Here is a 24,541-nt window from a genome sequence, read left to right as displayed (position 1 = left end):
TCTACCCTATAGCATGTAAAAAGGCAAGTTAGGGCACGCCAGTCACTAAATTAGAGACATTCAGTGACTTCCCAGTTCTCTTAGGATAAAGTCTAAAATAATTAGTTTGGCCTAAGATGGCCTGCACGATCAGGCCCTACTGACCTCTCCAGTCTCATCTTGCCCTCTCTCACCTTTGCTCTCTGCACTCTATTCACAATGGTTTTTCTTCAGACATGAGAACACTAGTGTTACCCTTGCCTCAAGTGTCTTGCATCTGCTGATCATTGAGTGGCCATGCCTTCAGGGAGGTATATTTTATTGAAACTTTAGATCTCATTTCAAATGTCACTTCCTCAGGGAAACTTTCCTGATTAGGTCAGACCCTCATTCTATGACTTCTTGTGCTTCTCCTTACTTATCTATCTCTTAAGTGCTCTAACGGAAGGAACGGTGTCTCTTTTGCTTATACCCTGAGCACTTACAACAGAACCTGGCATATAATATGTATTAAATAAAATAAACCTTCCCCTCCCAGGCCCCTGGCTCTGTATCAGTTCTTGGCTTTTCCTCAGGGCCTCCAATTTCCTTTTTAACTCAAGGGATAGGTGAAGCCACACCAAACTTTCCCAGCTAGTGAAAGGAAGGTCACTATTCCCTAGGGTGGGGTGAAGAGAGGATATGCTTGCTTTTTCTACATCAGCCAAATGGGAACTCTTACTACCCTCTGCACCACTGGTCTGCCCAGAGATAATCAGCATGGGCCAGAGAGAGAAGAGAGGTCTCATGGCTGTGCAAACCCTGGACACTGATTCCTGACACCCCTGGCTCACTGACGGTGGAAAACCACGACTGATGCAAGACATTTAGCTCCATGGACAGAGCTCCCACCACCTGTAGAATGGGGCAGGGGTGAGAAGCAACAGGTACCAGAGGACATTCAGAAGTTTTTTCAATAACTAAAACAAATAGCCAAATTCATTATTTATCATGAGATAGGTACTGAGATAAGCATTTAAAATGCATTACCTCATTTAATCCTATCAACAACCAATAAGTGAGGAACTATTATTTTGTCCAGTTTACAAATAAGGAAAGACATTTAGAGAAGTTCTGTAATTTGTCTTAATCTCACAGGTAAATATCTAGAAAAATCAACTTTGCAATGTAAACCACTGTGCTATTGGCAACATGAACCTTCTAGTGGTAAAAGTGGTGTAAACCACTACAATTTGCCAAAGCCAAGCCGTTAACTGGGCAGTTTAAATACACCATTAAGCAATTTTTCTAACAAATGTAAACTAGTGCCACTTTTTAAAAAATAACAAACTCAGTGTCTTTGCCTCATATATTCATGGTTGTGATCATTCAAAAATTATATATATGAACATAGGATACATTATTTTATTTTTAAATTTACTTATTATATTTCATCTTTATTGTATTTTTCCATTATCCTTTAGTACCCTAAGGCACTGTAGCTATAAATGTGTTAGAGGGGATATAGGCTCTAATATGTTCCATTACTGAAGAGTATCTGTCAGTAGTCAACAGGTCAATAAGCCCTGTAGCTGGGTCCACACTGACCATTCTCACTGGCTTGCCACCACGCACTCTGCTTGTGTACTACAATGTGCTGGAACTCCCAACCATGGGTATGTACAAAGTGGTGGAAGTGGATATGTGCCTTGTAGCTAACAACCCCCCAGCTATAAGCAGGTGAGATGACCCTGCAGGTGGTCCTCACCACTTCCAGACTTCAGTAATTTCACTGAATGTGGTCCTAGGTAGCACAGAGAAATAGAGGAGTTCATTGCTCTTCCCCAAAAGGGATTCTGTACAACAGAATTTGACCTTTGGCTATTCCATTTTTCTGTTCCATATAGCCTTACCTTCAAGTAACAAGAGAGATCTGGCCATATGCCTTTAAGCCTATATAGATGATGACCTCTCCTGCCTGCTAAGATTAAGACATATGTAGCTAAATACCCTCTTCAGAAAAAGGAACTTTTAACTCTAAAAAAAATGCCCTAAAGATCCACAGAACTAGTTGACAAATTAACATAATTATTTACTGGTTATAAGAAATTACTTTGGTGTTATTACAGCATGCAACACAATTAGAACCCTTTTTAAAAGTCTGAACATTTCCTGCCATAAGGTCTCTGAGGATAAACTATTACTATGAAAACAGTTCACCTTTGCTTCATAAATGAGGAGGTAAAAAATCCAAACCACTTGCATGAAGCAAGACCTGACGATTAAGGCTTTGCAAAACCAAAAGAATAAAATTCATTTCATAGGCTCTGGAGCCAGCCAAAGGTTAAGGTTTGAATCTGGGTTTGTAATTTACTAACTGAGCAACTCTGGGCAAGTTACTTTACCTGACTGAGCTTCAATTTCCATAAAATGGGATCCCATACACTACCTACCTCTTCGAGTTTATGGTGCAGGTAAAATGAAATAACATTGTTACATATAGCACTGAACAAAGCCCCTGGCAGTACTGAATACTTAATAAATGGCAACGATTATTGTAACAATGACAGTGACATGAAGCAATGATCTCCAAATGTCTTACATCATTCACTTCTATCAGAAAAATAAAAACTGGATAGTGCATCCCACTACATGCATATTTCTTTATAAATTATATCCACATATACCAATGTGTTATGTATAATATTCATTAATTAATTTAAAGTAGTACTGATGGCCCTAGCTGGTATAGTTCAGTTGGTTGAACCATCATCCCATACACTGAAGGGTCACTGGTTTGATTACTACTCAACACACATGCCTAGGTGGCTGATTCAATCCCCAGGTGGGGTATGTATGGGAGGGAGACAACTCATCAATAGCTCTCTCTCTCTCTCAAAAAACATAAATACACCCTCAGATTAGGATTAAAACATTTTAATAGAACTGTTTCAATATTAAACCCTTGTCAAATTTATCATTGGCAAATATGTTCTTCCATTCAGTGGGTTGTCTTTTTATTTGTTAATGGTTTCCTTTGCTGTGTAAAAGCTTTTTTAGTTGGATGCAGTCCCATTTATTAATATTTTGTTTCCCTTGCCTGAAAAGATACACTAGAAAAATACTGCTATGAGAAATGTCCAAGATTCTACTGCTTTTGTTTTCCTCCAGGTTTTTAATAGTTTTGAGTCTAAAATTTAAGTCTTTAATCCATTTTGAGTTTATTCTTGTGTGCTGTGTAAGAACGTGTTCTAGTTTCATTTTTTTTTTGCATCTATCTGTCCAACATTCTCAACACCACTTATTGAATAGACTATCCTTACCCTATTTATGTTCTTGTGTTCTTTGTCCTTATTAACTGATAATAAAGGTGTGGGTTTATTTCTGGTCTCTCTATTCTGTTCCATTGATTAACATGTCTGTTTTTATGCCAGTATCATGCTGTTTTGATTATTATAGCCTTGTAGAATAATTTGATATCAGGTAGCATGATTCCTCAAACTTTGTTTTGATGAATTCCTCCTTTCTCAAGATTGCTGCAGCTATTCAGGGTTTTTGTGGTTCCGTATAAATTTTTGAAATATTTGTTCTAGTTCTGTGAAATATTCCATTGGTATCTTGTTAGAAATTGTGCTGAATCTATACATTGTTTTAGGTAGTATGGACATTTTAATGATGTTGATTCTGCCTATCCATGCAAATGATATATATTTCCACTTATTTGTATCTTCTTCAATATCTTTTTCAGTGTCTTATTATTTTCGAAGTACAGGTCTTTTACATCTTTGGTTAAATTTATTCCTAGGTTTTTGCTCTGGCTGGTGTAATTCAATGTATTGAGCACCAGCCTGTGAACCAAAGGGTCACAGTTCGATTCCCAGTCAGAGCACATGCCTGGGTTGTGGGCCAGGTCCCCAGTTAGGGGTGCACAAGAGGCAACCAAACATTGATGTTTCTCTCCCAATCTCCCTCTCTTCCCCTCTCTCTGAAAATAAATAAATAAAATCCTTTAAAAATTTTATGGTATTTTTCAAACTATAAGATATACCCCACCCAATTTGGGAGTAATAATGGTTGTTAATGCTGCTGTTGCCTTCTGTTTACATGTACAGTGGTGAAATATTATGTTATTTATGCTATTAAATATTTTACCACATTTTTTGCTTAAAATTTTCCCCCTATTTTCCTCTTCTAAAACTTAGGTGTGCCTGATGGTCTGAAAAATACCGTATTCCTAGGTTTTTTTTTTGGGGGGGGGGGATTTGCAATTGTAAATGGGATTGTTTTCTTAGTTTCCCTTTCTGAGAGTTCATTATTGGTTTATAAAAATGCAACTTATTTCTTGATACTTATTTTGTATCTTGCTACTTTACTGAACGGATTTCTCAGTTCTAGTATGCAAAGATGTTCAACATCGCTAATCATCAGAAAAATGCAAATTACTTCCGCGAAGATGGAGGCATAGGTGGAGACACCATGCTTTCTCACACAACCAAGTTTAGAGACAACAAAATATTAGCAATAGAAAACACAGCCAGAACACAGAAAATTGAACTTTTTGGAAGTCTGATAACAACGAATGCTTCAGCCTGACTGGTAAGAGGGGCGAAACCAGCAGCTGGCGGAGCGGGGTTGCATAGGAAAACTCGGTCAGATGGACTCAGGCGCGCGCTCCCAGGCGTGGGGTTGCAAAGGGCAGACCCAGTAAGCGACCTAGTGAGCGACCAGCAGATCCAGTGAGGGCGAAGGGCAGCAGGTTGACTGTGCTGGTGCATTCCTGCACAGATAGACCAGAGAGGGAGTGGGCAGTGAGACGGGACCAAGCGGATCCCAGTGACCAAAGGCAGCAGAGAGGGCCGCCATTTCCCGGCTCTGACTCCGCCCCCACATACAGCATCACAACTCAGCGACCTGAGCGACCCTACCCTGGTGAACACCTAAGGCTCCGCTCCTCACCCAGCGGTGGGAAGCAGGAGAGGGGGACGCCATTTCCCCACTCTGAACCTGCCCTCACATACAGCATCACAACCCAGCGACCCCACCCTGGAGGCCCCACCCCGCCCCTAAGGCTCCGCTCCTCATACTTAATGGGCGAGAACAGACCAAAAATGGCTCAAGAAGATCTCAAAGCCCCAGAGCCCATAAATCTAAGTGACAAAGAAATAGCAAAACTTTCAGATGCACAGTTCAAAACATTGGTGATCAGGATGCTCACAGAACTGGTAGATTTTAGTCACAAATTAGAGGAACATATGAAGGCTAAACTAATTGAAATGAAGGGAATTGCACAGGAAACCAGTAGTGATGGAAAAGAAACTGGGACTCAAATCAAGGGAGTGAACCAGAAAGAAGAAAAAAATGGCCAAACAGGAAAATATGAAGAAACAAGAATTCAAAAAAATGAGGAGAGGCTTAGGAACCTCCAGGACATCTTTAAACACTCCAACATCCGAATTATAGGGGTACCAGAGGGGGAAAGGAACAGCCACCAGTGGAAAACTTATTTCAACAAATAATAAAGGAGAATTTCCCCAATTTGGCAAAGGAAATAGACTTCCAGGAAATCCAGGAAGCTCAGAGAGTCCCAAAGAAGTTGGACTCAAGAAGAAACACACCAAGGCACATCATAATTACATTAGCCAAGATGAAAATGAAGGAGAGAATCCTAGAAGCAGCAAGAGATAAGGGGATAGTCACCTACAAAGGAGTTCCCATCAGACTGCCAGCTGATTTCTCAGAAGAGACCTTACAGGCAAGAAGGGGCTGGAAAGAGGTATTCCAAGTCATGAAATCCAAAGACCTACAACCAAGAATGCTCTATCCAGCAAACCTTTCATTTAGAATGGAAGGACAGATAAAGTGCTTCTCAGATAAGATCAAATTCAAGGAGTTCATCATCACCAAGCCCTTATTATAGGAAATGTTAAAGGGACTTATCTAAGAAAAAGAAGATAAAAAATATGAACAGTGAAAGGACAGCAAACGCACAGTTATTAACAACCACATCTAAAACAAAAGCAAACTAAGAGGACAGCTAGATCAGGAGCAGAACCATAGAAATGAAGATCTCATGGAGGGTTAGCAACAGGGAAGTGGGAGAAGGAGAAGGGGGGAGAAGGTACAGAAAATAAGTAGCATAGACAGTAGATATAAAATAGATGGGGGGGCAAGAATAGTATGGGAAATACAGAATCTAAAGAACTTGAGACACATGGTCATAAACTAAAGGAGGGGAATGGTTGGGGTGGGGGTGTGCAGGGTGGAGGGGAATGAAGGGGGGAATAGAACAACTATAATGGCATAATCAATAAAATAAAAATTAAAAAATAAAAAAAGAAAAATGCAAATTAAAACCACAATGAAAAAGGAAAAAATAAATAAATAAAACCACAATGAGATATCACTTCATACCTGTCAGAATGACCATCATCAATAAATCAGCAATCAACAAGTGTTCGTGAGGATGTAGAACAAAGGGAACCCTTGTGCACTGTCGGTGGGAATGAAGACTGGTGCAGCCACTGTGGAAAACAGTATGGAGTTACCTCACAAAATTAAAAATGAGTCCTAGCTGGTATGGCTCACTTGGTTGGGCACTGTCCCACAAACCAAAAGGTCACCAATTTGATTCCCAGTCAGGGCAAATGCCTAGGTTGTTGGTTTGATCCCAGGTTGGGGTGTGTACAGAAAGTGACTAGTTAATGTTTCTCACATCGATGTTTCTATCCCTGTTTCTCCCTCCCTTCCCCTCTCTTCAAAAAAAAATTAAAATAAAAAAATCTTAATTAAAAATAAAAGTACCTTTTAACCCAGTGATTCCACTTCTGGGAATATATATATCCAAAGAAACCTGAAACACTAATTCAAAAGAATATCTGCACCCCTATGTTCACTGCAGCATTATTTACAATAGCCAAGCATTTAAAGCAGCCCAAGTGTCCATCATTATATAAGTAAATTAAAAAGCTGTGGTACAATTACATGATGAAATAGTATTCAACCATAAAGAAGGAAGGAAATTTTATCCTTTGCAACAGCATGGATGAACCTGAAGTGTATTATCCTAAGCAAAGCAAGCCAGTCAGAGGAAGACAAATACTGATTCTAATGAACAAAGTAAACTAACAACATAGAGACAGATTCACAGAGACAGAGAACAGACTGATGGCTATCTAAGGAGAGGGGTTTGGGGGCTGGGTAAAAATGGTGAAGGGATTAAGAAAAAAATCATAGACAACAGTACGGTGATTACGAGAGGAAATGGAGGGTTGAGAGTGATAAAGGAGGGTAAAGGAGTGATAATGGTGATGGAAGGAGACTTGATCTGGGGTGGTGAACATACAATAATACACAGATGATGTGTAATATTTTTTATATTTATTTTGTTACACACAAAAAATCATTTTTTGTTACACAAAAAACTGTTTCAAAAAAGAACTGTTTGAAAGATGAAACAATAAATATAAATAAATTTCTACAATTTTCTTTCCAGTGAATTTTCTTGTGCAATTCCAAGTGTATTGTTCCCTACTGGAGACTACTGCTTTAAAGGCTCAAAATAAAAGGCATTTCCCAAGGAACTAGGTCCAAGTCCAAGCTCATATTTTTCCTCTATAACCTCTCACCATCCCTCTCTCTAGACTTTTCTTCCACTCCTCCAAAATGTTAAGTCCTATAAACCTGTTCCGTGTGGGGAGCTTTCTTTCTGCCTCCCTCCTAAGCCGCACTCACTGCAATTGACAGCTCAGCTTATGCCCCACCTATTTCCCAACAAGGCCCCCTGCTGGCAGTCCTGCCCTGCCTATTGTTAGCTCCACATAAATATGTGCTGTCTTGGACTCTACTCACTTATATTTCTATATACCTTGTGTTTCCAGCAAGGCCATGAGGCCTGAGAGAGGAACCATGTCTTAGGCTTCCACTGATTTCTGGTGCCCAGCCCGTCTTAATGCTGATGAATAAGAGATCTTAAAAACAAAAACCTCTTGAAACGTGTAATTTATTTCTATTTTTATAAAGTATCCTGATGACTTCCCTGTCTAGAAGTTTTTTCTACCACATAAACTAACAATAAAAATCAAATTTTCCTGCTACTTGTTATTCAAATCTACTTTTTAAAATCAATCAATCTCAGAGGTGAAAAGAACTCCCTTATTTTTCAGATGTGAAAACTAAGATCTGGAGAGATTAAGTGAACTCACTTTTTAAAACATTTTTGACAAGAAATTTTCAGAGTTCAAGATAATTCTTAATTTGTCAGAATAAAAATGTTTGGCATGGATGGGGAAAGAATTTAGACATTCCTTTTATAGCTTGGTTCCAATGAGATCCTTTGGAACAGGAAAACCTCTTTCAGTCTTTCTTGTCTCTGTACCTCACCTTTTTAGGGCTCTAGGTATTATTTTATGTTGTACAAAAGTACTATACTTCTTTAATCTGTAAAAAAAAAAAGCAACCACCTTTGTAATATCAGGATATCAGGTACACTGAGAATTGAACATAAGCAGTGTTATGCAGTTAGATGACCTAAGTATAAGATGATGACTATCAAATAGAAGAAATCAATTGCCTTTTTTTCCTCCTCAGACAGTGCCCTGCAGGGGATAGGTAAGTGCAGACTGTAAATAGTTTATTACTTGGTAGTTCTTCCTAATGGCCAGGCAGCAGTGAAGCTGACAAAGTAAGAAGTAGTCATTCAGCCAAAGGTCACTTTCTCTGGCCCAGCAGCCTTTTCATTTGGAAATACAATCTGGGTCTAATGTTGGTTTGAAAGGAGAGGTCATTATACCACCCAGCTCCAGGCATCAACTTTCTAAAGGTTTTAAAATTGTACTTCTTTTAAAAAATGAACCCAAACCTGTGATATTTGTGCTTTACTGCCAGTGAAAAGAACTGATTACCATGGTTAGCGTAACTGCTTTTATTGAGAAGTAATAGCAAGTAATGGAGAATAAACCTTGTAGCTCTGTGTAGGAAGACTGAAATAAAGTTTATCACTCCAGTTAGCTTTCAGAAATAAAAAGGATGAAGATGGGGCTCTGGTTTCTTTTGATTACAATTGTCTGTACAAGCAGATAAGGAGACAGCAGGCTCTGAAGGGTGCTGCCATTGAGAGGGCTACTGGGGACTTCTGAGCAGTGGGTAGAAATTTCTGGACAGCAGAGGTTCTTGTAAAGTAGCAACAGACTAGTTCTGACTCACCCTGTGCTGGGCAGACAGACTACAACCTCAAAGGCAATTGGATTTGCACTTACAGTTTCAAAAAAATTCTATCACTGAAGGTAAACCTAAGCAATTCTACTGGGACAAGGGAAGTGGAATCTACCTTTAAGGTAATTTTCATTCATTCAGGGAGAGCACTCTTCCACTTCGGGCTTTACTAATAATATTAGCAAGCTGTTGGCCATATACGGTTCAATTTAAGTCATTTGTCATTGATTCAGGTTTGTCTCTTTTGGGGCCAACTAGCTCAAAAGTGAATAATACCGATCATTACAGATATGTTATCCTAATTATGTCCCTTGTTTAGTCTCTTGCACTATTTATATTCACAAATTTAATAACACCTCTTGAATATATCTACCACATCTGTAGGTTTTCACAGCCATTCTTAAAATAAAGCTAGACTATTTTATAATTCAGCCCATATTTCTTGAAGAGAGAAAATGACCCAGATTCAATATATGTGCATTTCCATAGCTTACATTTTGAAACCTAACTATGGTCAGATTATTCAGCATGTCCAATAATTCCTTTGGGAATTTTTCTTGGTTATGGGAATATACTTCAGAAATGAGTTGTTCAAGGTAGCTTAGATTTGTGTGCTAATCTTGTTAGAACTCTACAATATATTGGCCATAATTCTTTCCGTTGGACAGCCCCTACTTGTCCCACACTGCAGCAAAGCAGCTTTATGTTGGGGCCATCACCATTGTAATCTCCACTCATTGGAGGTACAGCATTACAGGCCATTTTGAATCACACCAAGCTGAAATCAGAGCTGCAGTTTCTATATCTCCATGAAGAAAATGTGTTCCTCAGTTTTAAGCTGACTAAGATGAGCAAAGGGTTGGTCTTGCTTCAAGGACAGTAAATGCATTCACAGCAATTTATAGATTAATTAAACCACAGGTTGGGAGGAAAACTGCCACAAATATGACAGGTTTATATCAGTATTATGAAAGGAGTAATATACTTCGATAAGAAAAACAATAAAACTCTAATAAGTGAAATACAAAATGCATAAGGAGGCAATCCTCAAAACAGTAAATAAATACAGCTAATAAAAAACTGCAGAAATGTTCAGTCCTACCGGTAATACAATAAATGCAAATTTTAAAAAGAAGATATCATTTCATCCTTTAAATTTAAAAAAATACAAAATTAAAATACCCAATGTTGCTGAAGTGGCAGTCTGTCACACTAATATAGGCTGCCAATCACATTTTAATTGGCTCATCCCTTTAAAGAACATTTTGACAATAAGCTTCGAGAATGTTAAAACCATGCATAGCACCCTGACTGGTGTGGCACAGGTGGGTGGGTATTGTCCTGCAGAGTGAATGATCACTGGTCTGAACCCTGGTCAGGGCACATGCCTGAGTTATGGGTTTAGTCCCAATCCCAACTGAGGCATATAAGAGGCAACCAATTGATGTTTCTCTCCCTCTGTTTCTCCTTCCCTTCCCCTCTTTCTAAAAATAAATAAATAAATAACATCTTTTAAAATGTATACTTTTGATTCAATAGTTTCAAAGAAAGTAATAATCTAAAATAAAAAAATCCCTTGTACGAAAAAATAGTCATTTCAAAATTATTTACAATACATTAGCAAAATTTTAAACAAATTCAGTAATCAAAAATAGAAAAATCTGCTCTGGCCAGTGTGGCTCAGTTGGTTGAAGCATCATCCCATACACAGAGAGACTATGTTGTTCAATCCCTGGTCCTGGAACATGTGTGAGGCAGCTGATCAATGTTTCTCTCTTTCTTTCTCTCTCTTGTGCTCTCTCTCTCTCCCCCCACACTTTTCCGTCTCTCTAAATCAATAAACATATGAAAAATAGGAAATCATTAAATAAATGGCTTATTATATAACCATAAATTAACGTGACCATAAATATCTATTCATACCTAAAAAAACTGTCTAGATTTCTAGTCACTATGACAGTTTGATCTGTGTGAAATATTCCTCCTCTACCTCAACTACATTAAAATCTAATTTTAAAAAAATTTTAAATATATTATTTATTAATTTTTAGACAGAGGCAAAGGGAGGGAGAAAGAGGAGAAAAACATCAACGTGTGGTTGCCTCTCATGCAACCCCCCACTGGGGAACCTGGCCCACAACCCAGGCATATGCCCTGACTGGGAATCAAACTGATAACTTTTGGTTCACAGGCCAGCACTCAATCCACTGAGCCACAGCAACCAGGGCAAAAGTTTTTAATCTATAAATAATTTTAATATTTTTAAAGTCTCAATGCACAAGTTAAGCAGTAGACTAAAAAATACAGCAGTCTCCCCCCTCATCCTGTTTCACTTTCCATGGTTTGTTACTTGTGATCAACCATGGTCCAAAATATTACATGGAAAATTTCACAAATAAACAATTCATAATTTTAAACTTGTGCACCATTCTGAATAATGTGATGAAATATGTTGCACTGTTCTTCCCAGGACACAAATCACCCCTTTGTCCAGCTTCTCCATGCTGCGTACACTGCCCGCAGTTGTCATTTAGCAGCCATCTTGGTTTTCAGGTCAACTGTTACAGTATCACAGTGCTTGTGTTCCAGTAATCCTTATTTTACTTAATAATGGCCCCAAAACACAAGAGTAGTGATGCCAAAGAGGAGCCATGAAATGCTTAAGTGAAAAAGTGAAAGTTATCAACTTAATAAGAAAGAAAACCATTAAATGAGGTTGCTGAGATCTATTGTAAGAACAAATCTTCTATCCATGAAATTGTGAAAAAGGAAAAAGAACTTTGTGCTAGTTTTGCTGTCATGCCTCAAACTGCAAAAGTTACAGCCACAGTGCATGGTAAGTGCTTAGTTAAGATGGAGAAAGCATTAAATATGTGGATGGAAGATGTGAACAGGAAACATGTTCCCACTGACAGCACTGCATTACACAATGAGCCTACACAAAGACTTAAGCAAAGGATCCCCTTAAACAATCAACACCAAGCCATTTACTGTATATTAAGGAATGGCTACAGATTCAGGGATAGGTTTGAACTGAAAAATGTAAAAATTATTGGAGAAGCTGTGTCTGCTATTGAAGAAGCTTCTTCTACACTTCTGGCAGAATTGAAGAAGTTGATTATGGAGAAAAATACCATCCAAAGCAAGTCTTCAATTGTGATGAAACTGGGCTCTTCTTGAAGATGCCCAATAGAATGTACACTCATAAAGTGCAAAGGAGTCACCAAGGCATAAAAGATAGAACAGTTTAACTCTGGTACCATGTGGTAATGCTACAGGGCATATAATAAAGCCAAGGTAGTATATAGAGTGAAAAGCCCACATACTCTCAAAAAGAAAAACAAAAGTTATCTACCTATGTTCCTGCAACATAATCAGAAAGTGTAGGTGATGGCCATAATGCTTGTGGAATGATTCCACCAATGCATCACAAGAATAAGAAGAGTGAGTACAGTAAAATAAAATATTTTGAGAGATACCACATTCCCATAATTTTCATTACAGTATATTGCCACAATTATTTTTATTGTTAGTTATTGTTATTAATCTCTTACTATGCCTAATTTATAGATTAAACCTTATTATAGGTATGCATGTATGGGAAAAAACATAGTATATATAGGGTTCCCTACAATCCATGGTTTCAAGCATCCACTGGGGATCTTGGAACATATGCCCCACAGATAAGAAGGGACTACTGTACAGCCAAAAAATAAGTATTGAATTGGGAGACAGATCTAGAAAACCCACTGAGTGAGACAAAAAGATAGAAAGTATAAAAGATATTAAGAGACATGTGTGATAGAAAGATCAGATCCAATATATATGTAATTGAAGTTTCAGGAATAAAAAATAGAGAAAATGGGAAAATGTAATAATTAAATTTTAAAAATGATTTAGATTTTCAATTTGTAAAGATACATGAGGTCTCAAGTGAAAGGGGAACACCAAGTACTGAAGAAAGTAAAACTAATATACATCTAACTATTGTAAAGCTGAGAATTTCAAAATCACAGAAAAATCCTAAAAGCTACAAGAGAGAAAAGTTGTATTACCTATAAAAGAACAAAAATGGGTTCAGGTAACTTACCTCTGAAGTGTATCCACACAATAAAGAAAAAATCCCAAAGGTATTACTGAAAGTATTGAAGCCCTCTATCAGCAGTTGGGTTTACCAACATCACTTGTTACATTTATTTATATCAGGTATATATTTCTCTATTTTATATCTTGCTGTATTACTGAAGTATCTCAGTGTTTACATAGTTTTCCAATTGATTCTCTTGTGTTTTCCATGTATATAATTATATTGCCTAGACATAATAATACTTTTTACCTCCTTTTTACCAATGTTTATTTATTTGGTTTCTTGATTTTGTCTAATTATATAGACCAGAACTTCTGGAACAATGTTGTATAGGCCTGTCTTGTTCATCACTTTACAGACCACTTCCAGAGTATGATCTTAAATTAACATAAGGTCATTTGAAGGTAGAAATGGATTCTTCTTTAACATGATAAAACATATCTACTGATTCCTGTTTTAGTTATAGGATATTTATAAAGAATGGTTCTGGCTGGTGTGGCTCAGTAGATTGAGTGCCAGCTGCAGACCCAAAAGGTCGCTGGTTCAATCCCCAGTCAGGGCACATGCCTGGGTTGTGGACCAAGTCCCCGGTTAGGGGTGTGCAAAAGGCAACTAATCAATGTATCTCTCTGTCTCTCGTACACTAATGTTTCTCTTCCTCTCTTCCTGCCTCCTATCCCCTCTCTCTAAAAGTATAAATAAAATCTTTAAAACAAAGAATGGATGTTGAGTATTATTAAATACATTCTCGGCATCTATGAACATGATCATATAATTTTTCCACTTTGATTTGTTAACATGGTAAATTACATTAATAGTTGTTTTCAGATGTTGAATTATTCCTGCACTCCTAGATAAAATGCCTCTTGGTCAAGGTATATTATCTTTTTAATGTGTTGCAGAGTTTTTATTTGCTGTTTTATTTAGATTTATTACATGGATGTTCCTAAGAAAAGCTGATCTTTTTCTTTATTTTTCCTGTCATATTTGGGTTCTGGTATCAGTGTTTTCTCATTTTATGAAAAGGATTTGGAAGCTTTAGTTCTTTTCCTGTGTCCTATAACAATGTAAATAGCATTAGAACTGTATTTTAGGAGCTAAATAAAATTCTCCTATAAAAACATCTGGACCTGATGGTGTTTTGGATTACATTGCAAGACATTCCACATTTCTTATCTGGTAATTCTTGTTTTTACTTTTAAATCTCTTCTGAGATCAATTTTAGTAATTTAAATTTTCCTATGGCATTAATTTAAAATATCTTTATATATCATATATATTACATATCTGTGTGTATATATATACATATATGTCATCTCAAATTTACAGAAAAAATACACTACAAAATGGTTTTTACCCCCAAACTTTTTGAGTGACTTGTTGACCATCATCTCAAACATTAGTATCATTTTCCTACAAACAAGGAAAATCTCCTTTCTAACCAAAATACAAGCATCAAATTCAGGAAACCAACATTGGTATAATACTACCATCTAATCATCAAACCCCATTTAGGTTTCACCAGTTGTACCAATAATGTCCTTTCAAGCAAAAAGATCTAGTTCAGAATCATGTGTTCCATTTAGTTATCACATCCCTTTAATCTCATTAAGGAGACTCATTCCTTCAGTGACTTCCATGATCTTCACACTTTAAAACATTATAGACCATTTCCAGCCAAGATGGAGGTGTAGGTGGAAATATTGTACCTCCTCGCACAACCAAATTTAAGGACAATAAAGATTTTGAAACAAAAATGCAACCAAAACAGACAGAAAATTGAACTGCACTGAAGTCTGACAACAACCAACCATTCATCCAGACTGGTAAGAGGGACGGAGTTGGCGGCCAGCTGAGAGGGGTATCAGCAGGAAGAGGTGGTGATTGGTAGACATGAGCTCAGGGAGAAAATGAGCAAACCCAGTGAGGCAAGCAAGGTGGTTGGATGACTAAGGACACACATTCCCACACAGATAAATGAGGCAAAAAAAAAAAAGGGCAGTGCAACAGACCATACAACCCAGGGCCTCAGCAATGGGAAATAAAGCTTAAAAACACCGACTGAAAAAACTTTTGGGGGTTGAGGTGCCTGGAGAGGAGCCCAGCCTCATGGGAGAGTTTGCTGGGGAGACCTACAGGGTCTTAGGATGTACACAAGCCCACACACCCAGGAACCAGTGCCAGAAGGGCCCAGTTTGCTTGTGGGAAGCGGCAGAGGGGACCAAAATCTGAGAGAGAGAGGAACAAGTGCCATTGCTCTCTCTCTCTGACCCTGCCCCCCATATTCAGCTTGGCAACCCAGCAACTGGGTTAACCCACCCTGGTGAACACCTAAGACTCCACCCCTCATACATAACAGGAATGAACGGACCAAAACATTATGGCTCAAGAAGAACAGCTCAAAGCCCCAGAGTCAATACTTCTAAGTGACAAAGAGATAGTCAACCTATTGGATGCACAGTTCAAAACACTGATGATCAGGATGCTCACAGAACTGGTTGATTTTGGTCACAAGTTAGATAAAGAAAATGAAGGCTACAATAAGTGAAGTGAAGCAAAATGCATAGGGAACCAATAGTGATGGACAGAAAATTGGGACTCAAATCAATGGACTGGACCAGAGGAAAGGAAGAAACAACCAAACAGAAAAGAATGAAGAAGCAAGAATTCAAAAAAATGAGGAGAGGCTTAGGAACCTCCAGGACACTTTTAAATGTTCCAACATCCGAATTATAGGGGTACCAGAAGGGGAAAGGAACAGCAACAAGTGGAAAACTTCTACCTGAACAAATAATAAAGGAGAATTTCTCCAATCTGGCAAAGGAAATAGACTTCCAGGAAATCCAGGAAGCTCAGAGAGTCCCAAAGAGGGTGGACCCAAGAAGGAACACACCAAGGCACATCATCATTACATTAGCCAAGATTAAAATGAAGGAGAGAATCCTAGAAGCAGCAAGAGATAAGGGGATAGTCACCTACAAAGGAGTTCCCATCAGACTGTCAGCTGATTTCTCAAAAGAGACCTTACAGGCAAGAAGAGGCTGGAAAGAAGTATTCCAAGTCATTAAATGCAAAGACTTACAACCAAGATTGCTCTATCCAGCAAAGCTTTCATTTAGAATGGAAGGACAGATAAAGTGCTTCTCAGATAAGGTCAAGTTAAAGGAGTTCATCATCACCAAGCCCTTATTATAGGAAATGTTAAAGGGACTTATCTAAGAAAAAGGAGATAAAAAATATGAACAGTGAAAGGACAACAAACTCACAGTTATTAACAACCACACCAAAAACAAAAGCAAACTAAGAGGACAGCTAGATCAAGAGCGAAGCCACAGAAATGGAGATCACATGGAGGGTTAGCAACAGGGGAGTGGGAGGAGAAGGGGCAAGAAGGTACAGAGAATAAGTAGCATAGATGGTAGATAGAAAATAGACAGTAGGGAGGGCAAGAATAGTATGGGGAATATAGAATCTAAAGAACTTGTGACACATGGACATAAAGGGGGGAATGGTGGGGGAGGAGGTGTACAGGGTGGAGGGGAATGAAGGGCAGGGAAATGGGACAACTGTAATGGCATAATCAATAAAATATGTTAAAAAAAACTGGTGAATGTGACACACTTTAGCTCGGTATGTGTACATAGTGCTATATCTAAAATGTTTATGTCTATACTTACCTGTATATCTATACATGTTTCTGTGTTTACATCTATACTTATCAATGTCCTTGTCTATAAGAATACTGATATCTTTACTGTATAAAATTAAAAGATGACTACATCATCTATAATGACCCCTATGACTTTCTCTCCCTTTTTTAAAAATACTTTTTAAATTTTTATTTATTTATTTTTAGAGAGAGGAAAGGAGGAAGAGAAACATCAATGTGTGGTTGCCTCTTGTGTGCCCTCTACTGGGGACCTGGCCTGCAATCCAGGCATGTGCCCTAGACTGGGAATTGAACTGGCAACCCTCTGGTTCAAAGGCTGGCACTCAATCCACTATGTCACACCAGCCAGGGCCTTCCTATCCCTTCTTTATGCTTTTTCTTTGTAGCATTGTTGACATATGTAACATAACAAACCTGACATTATATTATACATTTATTTACTATCTGTTCCAGGAGAGACAAGTCTAACACAAGTGAACTATTTTATAGAATCCAGAACATAGCACAGTTCTAAGAACTGCAATATGCAGTAAAGTAAATCACAGATAGTCAAGGAAAGACATCCTGGGAGCCATGGAACATCAGCCAGGACATGAAGGATGACCTCATTTGTCAGGGACATTTGGGAGAAATATTACAGATGAAGAAAATGTGGAGAAAACATGGGAATGAGCATGAGTGATTATGAATCAGAGAGAAGAGAATCCGATAACATATTGAAGTAGTACATGACTGGTCAGTGGTGGGAAATACAGATGGACAGGGGATGCGGGGCAAGTAAAACAGCCTTCACAACATTCTTTTCTTTGGGATGTAAGAGTTGAGGCTTTTATTTTAACAATTAAAAAAAAAACTGGAAAGAAATGAAAGGATTTAATAAGGAAACCAAAGTGTTGAAAGTAGCATTTAAGGCCAGCAGGTGTAGTGATGGTGTGCTGAATGGCTTAGGTGGGCTTTAGGGCAGCCAGAGATGTTGGAGGTAAAACGCCATTTTACTCCTGTACACTTTTTGTGCTTGCAGCCTCACTTGCATGCCCTAAGGACCGGCTGCCTTTAACTCCTCTTCATCACTGTCACCTATCTACTTTCTAGTATACTTCCTTTAGTAACTGGCAAACATTACCTTCTCAGTAAAGTCTTCTCTGAACTTGTCAAGTTGTTGACTATGCTTGCTCCTTTGCATGCCCACTGTAGTTGGATATTTCTTATCAATTACTATTTATCACATACTAAATGGGATATACTTACTTATCACATTTACTCAAAACAATACTGTATATTCTTTTAGTTGTACAGGGTCTGACTCATCACTTAATACAGTACCTGACAGTAAGTGGACTCTAGAAAAGGTTATTGAAATGTGGCATTCTTCCCCCCTGCTGACCTTCTGTGTGACATCAGTATGTACTCCTCTAGCATCACATTTGTCTTAGGATTTCTCCCTTCTTGACTCTAAGGACTTTTTTTCTTTTAACTGTTTTAAAATTGATTTTAGAGAGAGAGGGTAAGGCAGGAAGAGAGAGAGAAACATGGACTTGTTCCACTTATTTATGCATTCACTGGTTAATTGTTGCATATGCCTTGACCTGGGATTGAACTCACAACCTTGGTGTACAAGGATGACATTCTAACCAACTGAGTTTTTCTGCCAGAGCCAGCTCTAAGGACTTTTGCCAATTTCCATCTAGTCAACTGCTTCACAGTTTGATCCTTGAACCAGATAGGATCCAAATGAGATATTTGGTCCCTATGTTATTATATGACTAAATCATTTTATCATTTTGGTTCTCTTACTCCCTAGTATCCTTTCCCTAGAATACCTTCATCATCTCCTAGGCCATCGGCCTTGTCCTGGTTTCACTTTCTTCCTTCTGGCAAAGACCCATGGCACATAAATACTCTTAACTCTTTGGTTCCTTGTTTTCACTGTAACAGCCATGGAGAAAAATACACAACTGGGTCACATGGAACCTCCACAGATTCATGGCCTCCAATGTACGCTGGTTTTCCATGCTGTCTGGAATTTATCTTAATTCTCCTAATCAGCTCTCTTTCTCCATCAGTTTGGTGACTATTTCAAATCTCATTCCTTCTAACTCACATTACCTCACGAAAGAATCACAACACATACTTCACAGACAAAATAGACTTAATCAGGCAGAAATATCTTCAATTTCCTCCAAGATACTTACCAATTCAACTGGAGTTAGTGTCCAGAGCTAATCTCTACCCCTCTGCTTACTGTTTTCATACTCCTACCTTTTATTTATGACTTGGTCAGCTACAGTCTGAATTCTCCCTAAGTCCTCACCTTCCCATTACACTGAAACTTGTCTTGCTAAGAGCACTTATATTCTTGTAGTTGACAAATTTCTTGGACAAATTTTAATATTTTTATCTCAATTATTCTTCATGTTTGAGATTGATAACCAGACCCCTGTTTTTTGTGGGGTTGTTTTTATGGAGATTTTTTTTCTATCTTTGGTTTTGGTGACTTGCCTTTTTAAAAGCTTTTCTCCCTTTCACTGATGATTTTTCCTTTATTTATTTTAGGAGGTACTCTTTTGTAATCTCCTCTTAGCACTATTCCTGCAGTGAGTGTCTCCTCTCCTCTTCACTCCTCTTCATTCTTCTCTTCTTTTCTTTTGCTCTTTTTGATCTATGCACATTCTCTGTGTGATGTATCAAAACTAGTGGCTTCAACTACAGTGATTATCGACAAAACATTTTCTACCTCACACATCTCTGCCAAATTCAAGAAAATATAATAAACTGAACATTTTCATTTTGGTACCTCATGGGTATTACAATCTCAACCTGTCAAACGGAACTGATTTTCTTTCTCAAACTTTCCTTTTCCCACCTTACTTTTGCCACCACAAAGGTAAGAGCCATGAAGACTTCTCCTTTGTCCTCCTTTATAATACTGAATAAGTCTTTTTACCAACAATTTAAACCCCAATATCTGATCAATTTTTCTTTATATATTTACTATCACTAATTTAGTCCTGATTTTTGGATTACTATATTACTGCAACAGCTTTCCAAACTATGTCCTTTCTAAAATGTCCCTCAGATAATGTCAATTTCTAAGAAGCAAAACCAGGCATGTCTCTCTTATGATTAAAATGTTTCATTTGTTCCCCATCTCCATCAGGATAAAATTCAAATATCTTGGCCTGGCAATAATAAGACCTTTGTGATGTAGCTCTAACTTCCCTTTGTACCTTGCCTTTCATTTATTTAAAAATCAAAGAATATGTGCCAAGCTCTTTGGTAGACAATGGATACACAAACAGAGTGAGATGCAGTCCTTATCTCTGAGGAACTTGCTGTCTAATAAAGTAGAATGACATATAAACAAATGTTTTCCAAATAGGGTAGAGGAAGAAGACCAGCAGTTTGGTCCAGAATCACCTCTATAGTCTAATGTCTGGCCAGTTTCTACTTGGACACACAGACACACATGCAACTGACAATTCAAAATGCTGAATCAGGTCAGATATTCTAGTTTCCTGTGGCTGCTATAACAAATTACCATAAACTTGGTGGCTTTAAGCAACACACATTTATTCCTTTACATTTCTGGAATCCCTAATTTTGAAATCAGTTTCACTGGCCTAAAATCAAGATATTATCAGGACTTTTTCCTTATGGAGGTTATAGGGGAGAATGCGTTTTCTTGCTTTTTATAGCTTCTGAGACTGCCTGTGTTCCTTAGCTCCTGACCCCTTCCTCATATCATTTCATCCTCTTGCTTCCATTGCCTCCTCTTTTCTGCAGTCAAATCTCTCTCTGCTCCCCCTCCTAAGGACAAGTGAGATTACATTTAAATTCCACTCAGATAATCCAAGATAATCTCCCCATCTCAAGAACCATAATCATATCTGCCAAGTCCTTTTTGCTTTGGAAGGTAACATTCACAGGTTTCAGAGATTAACACCAGGATATCTCTGTGTGCATACAGACATGTTTGATATTACCCACAAAGCAGAAATTTTAAAAAACTTGTCTCTAACAATGAAATATTTAAAAATATTACATGAATTTTTTAAATTACATGAAAGCAGAAAGATCTCTGCTTTCATTTGAGACCTCTGTGGGCCTGCACTCCATGTGGCTGCTGTAGGCTGGTACCTTCAAAGTGGCCTCTATTCTCCCCTCATCTCAGTACCCACCAATCCTGCTGCCCTACACTCAATGTGCTTTGGTTATCCACACTGATGGCTCAAATTTGGAACTTGTCTTAAAAATTTTGATCTTTTTCACAAATCTCCACTTTTGAGGATGTTCATTCCCTTTCTAGAGTTGTCTTCCTCATTCCCCTTCCTCTGCAGTCACTGGATCCTCCTGCTTATCCTTCAAGAACAAGTGAAAGTGCTCCTTCTCTGGGAAACCTTTTCCACATGTCCTGTCCATGTTGGATAGCGCCTCTTAGCTTGGTATATGGCCCACTACCTTTGTTACCTCCTTGGATGCAAAGTTTGAATCTTTTTTTTTACTTTAGCACATCATCCACAGCTGGAGCTCAAAAAATGTCTGATGAATGAATGTGTGTGATGGATGAAACTGGTGACACTATTGATGGAGGCATTTATTGTTAAGTAAAAAGTGTTATTAAAAAAGGAGTTTTCATGAATAATGCTACAGTAAATATAGGGAAACATACATCTTTAAGAATAAAGGTTTTCACATTTTAAAGGTAGATACTCAGAATAAGGTAACTAACTCTATTCTTAATTTTTGAGGAACTTCCATACTGTTTTCCATAGTGGCTATATCAATTTACATTTCCATCAGCAGTGTGTGAGGGTTCTTTTTTCTCCACAACCTCTCCAATACTTGTTATTGTCTTGTTAATAATAGCCATTCTAACAAGTGTGAGGTGGTATCTCATTATGGTTTTAATTTATATTTACCTAATAGCTAGTGAAGTCGAGCATCTTTTCACGTATCTTTTGTCTATTTGTATGTCTTCTTGAGAGAAATAATCTGTTCAGATATTCTGCCCATTTTTAATTAATTGTTTTTCATTGTTGTTGTTGAGTTCTATGAGTTCTTTATATATTTTGGACATTAACCCCTTATTGGAGGTGTTGTTTGCAAATAACCAAAGTATCCTTCAATAGATAATTGGATAAAGAAGATGTGGCACATATAGACAATGGAATACTAGTAAGCCCTAAGAAAAGATGAAATATTGTCATTTGTAACAACACGGATGGATCTTGAGAATATCATGCTAAGAAATTAGGCAGATTTGAGTATTAATAAAAAATGATTAAAAAAAGAAAAAGAAGTCAGATGAAAAAAGTCAAGATCCTACTATGTGGATATAAAACTTAAAGGAGCAAACGAACAAGGCACAGACAACAGTATGGTGATTACCAGAGGGAAAGGGAAGTGTTGGGGAAGTAGAAAAAGATAAAGGGGGTCAAATATAAGGAGACAGAAGCAGACTTGACTTTGGGTGGTGAATATACAATGTAATATACAGGTGACGTATTACAGAATTGTACACTCGAAAGCTATATAATTCTATTAACCAATGTCATTGCAATAAATTTAAGAGTTTTCAGAGTAAAATAGGATATTTAAATTTTCCATCATAGGCAGTTTTCTAGAAAGACTAGGAGGAATCAGATAACTGTGAATGAGCAAAGATTTAAATCCAGGGAGAGTGTTAGAGAACATGGAGAAGAACCAGGCCAGATTCAGGGAGAGGGGGAAGTAAGGCTAGGCCCTGGGTTCTTCCTTTGTCCTGTAAGACCTGGTCAAGCTCTGTTTTGCATAAGGGCTGATGACAGATCTACAAATGGTAACATCAGAAGTTATGACCTCTAGTATCATCAATTCTAGGGTAGCTGAAGTGCTTTAAAGAAATACAGTTTTGAATAATGAAATTGGTAAAATCTGTGGAAGACTCAGGGAAATGAAAAGCTTACCTGAATCACAAATTATTTATGTTTCACTGGAAAACAATGAAGCAAAACTTTGACTTTTATTATTGTTCTGGTACAAAATGATTCATATTAATTTTAGATGATTTCACATGATAATGTAACATACTAAATTCTATTTGGACATTAACTTTTGTTTTGACCATTCCAATTTGAGATTATTTACTTGAGGTTATAGAATAGTTTTTTCCTAATGAATGCATTGAATTAAATATTAAGATATATGGAGTACTTCTTCCCAGTCCTCACAGTTAATCAACTAAAGTAATTTTTGTCTCTGATGCAGAAGCAGAGATAAATGGAACTTTGAACTAAAATTAGATTAAACCGACTGTCATCTAGAGAACAGAAATATATATATACCCTTTGCTATTATTTATTACAGGAGAACATTTTTGTTTCCTGATGTTATTCATAGAGGTACTGGCTATATGGTGATTGTTAAATTGAACTTAAGTCGCAAGTTGAGTCTCTAAAGTTGGTACAAGTAATTCAGCTGTTTCCCTACAACTAAGAATATTGCCTATTCTTCCTTTCCAATTTGAATCTTTGATTTCTTCTTCTTGTCTGATTTCTGTGGCTAGAACTTCTAGTACTATATTGAATAAAAGGGTGAAAGTGGACATCCCTGTCTTGTACCTGATCTTAAGGGGAACACTTGTAGCTTTTTCCCATTGGGTATGAGACTGGCAGTAGGTTTGTGATATGTGGCCTTTATTAAGTTTAGGTATGTTCCCTCTATTCCCACTTTGCTGAAGAGTTTTGATCATAAATAGGTGCTGAATTTTATCAGTAGGTTCCTCTGTATCTATTGATATGATCACATAATTTTTATCCTTCATTTTGTTTATGTGGTGAATCACATTTATTGATTTGTGAATGTTGTACCAACCTTGCATTCCTGGGACAAATCCCACTTGATCAGGGTGTATGATCTTTTTGATGCATTGCTGTATTTGGTTTGCTAATATTTTCTTGAGGATTTTCACATCTATGTTCACCAGGGATATTCACCTATAATTTTTTTTCTTTGCAGTGTCTTTATCTGGTTTTGGAATTAGGATAGTGCTAGCCTTATCAAATGAATTTGAGAGCCTTCCCTCATCTTGAATTTTCTGAAAAATTTTGAGGAGATGTGTTAGTTCTTCTCAGAATGTTTGGTAAAATTTGCCTGTGAAGACTTCTGGTCCAGGGCTTTTGTTTATTGGAAGTTTTTTGATTACTGCATCAAATTTCACTAGGTGTAATCTATCTACTCAGATTCTCTGATTCTTCCTGATTTATTTTTGGAAGACCGTATTTTTCTAGGAATTTATCCACTTCTCCCAGGTTATCCAGTTTGTTGGTATATAATTGATCACAAAATTGTCCTACTATCCTTTGTATTTATTTGGTGTCAGTTGTTATTTCTCCTCTTTCATTCTTTTTTTTTTTTTAATAAATTTATTTATTTTTTTTGAATTGATTATGCTGTTACAGTTGTTCTATTCCCCCCTTCATTCCCCTCCACCCTGCCCCCCCAACCCCACCATTACCCCCCTTTAGTTTATGTCCATGTGTCTCAAGTCCTTTAGGTTCTATATTTCCCATACTATTCTTGCCCCCCCCATCTATTTTCTATCTACTGTCTATGCTACTTGTTTTCTGTACCTTCTC

The sequence above is a fragment of the Artibeus jamaicensis genome, unplaced genomic scaffold, assembly GCF_021234435.1.
Source record: "Artibeus jamaicensis isolate MK-2021 breed Jamaican fruit bat unplaced genomic scaffold, CSHL_Jam_final contig_402, whole genome shotgun sequence".
In the NCBI taxonomy this organism is placed as follows: domain Eukaryota; kingdom Metazoa; phylum Chordata; class Mammalia; order Chiroptera; family Phyllostomidae; genus Artibeus; species Artibeus jamaicensis.
The sequence above is the reverse complement of the archived record's forward strand: the minus strand, read 5'-3'. Positions refer to the sequence as shown.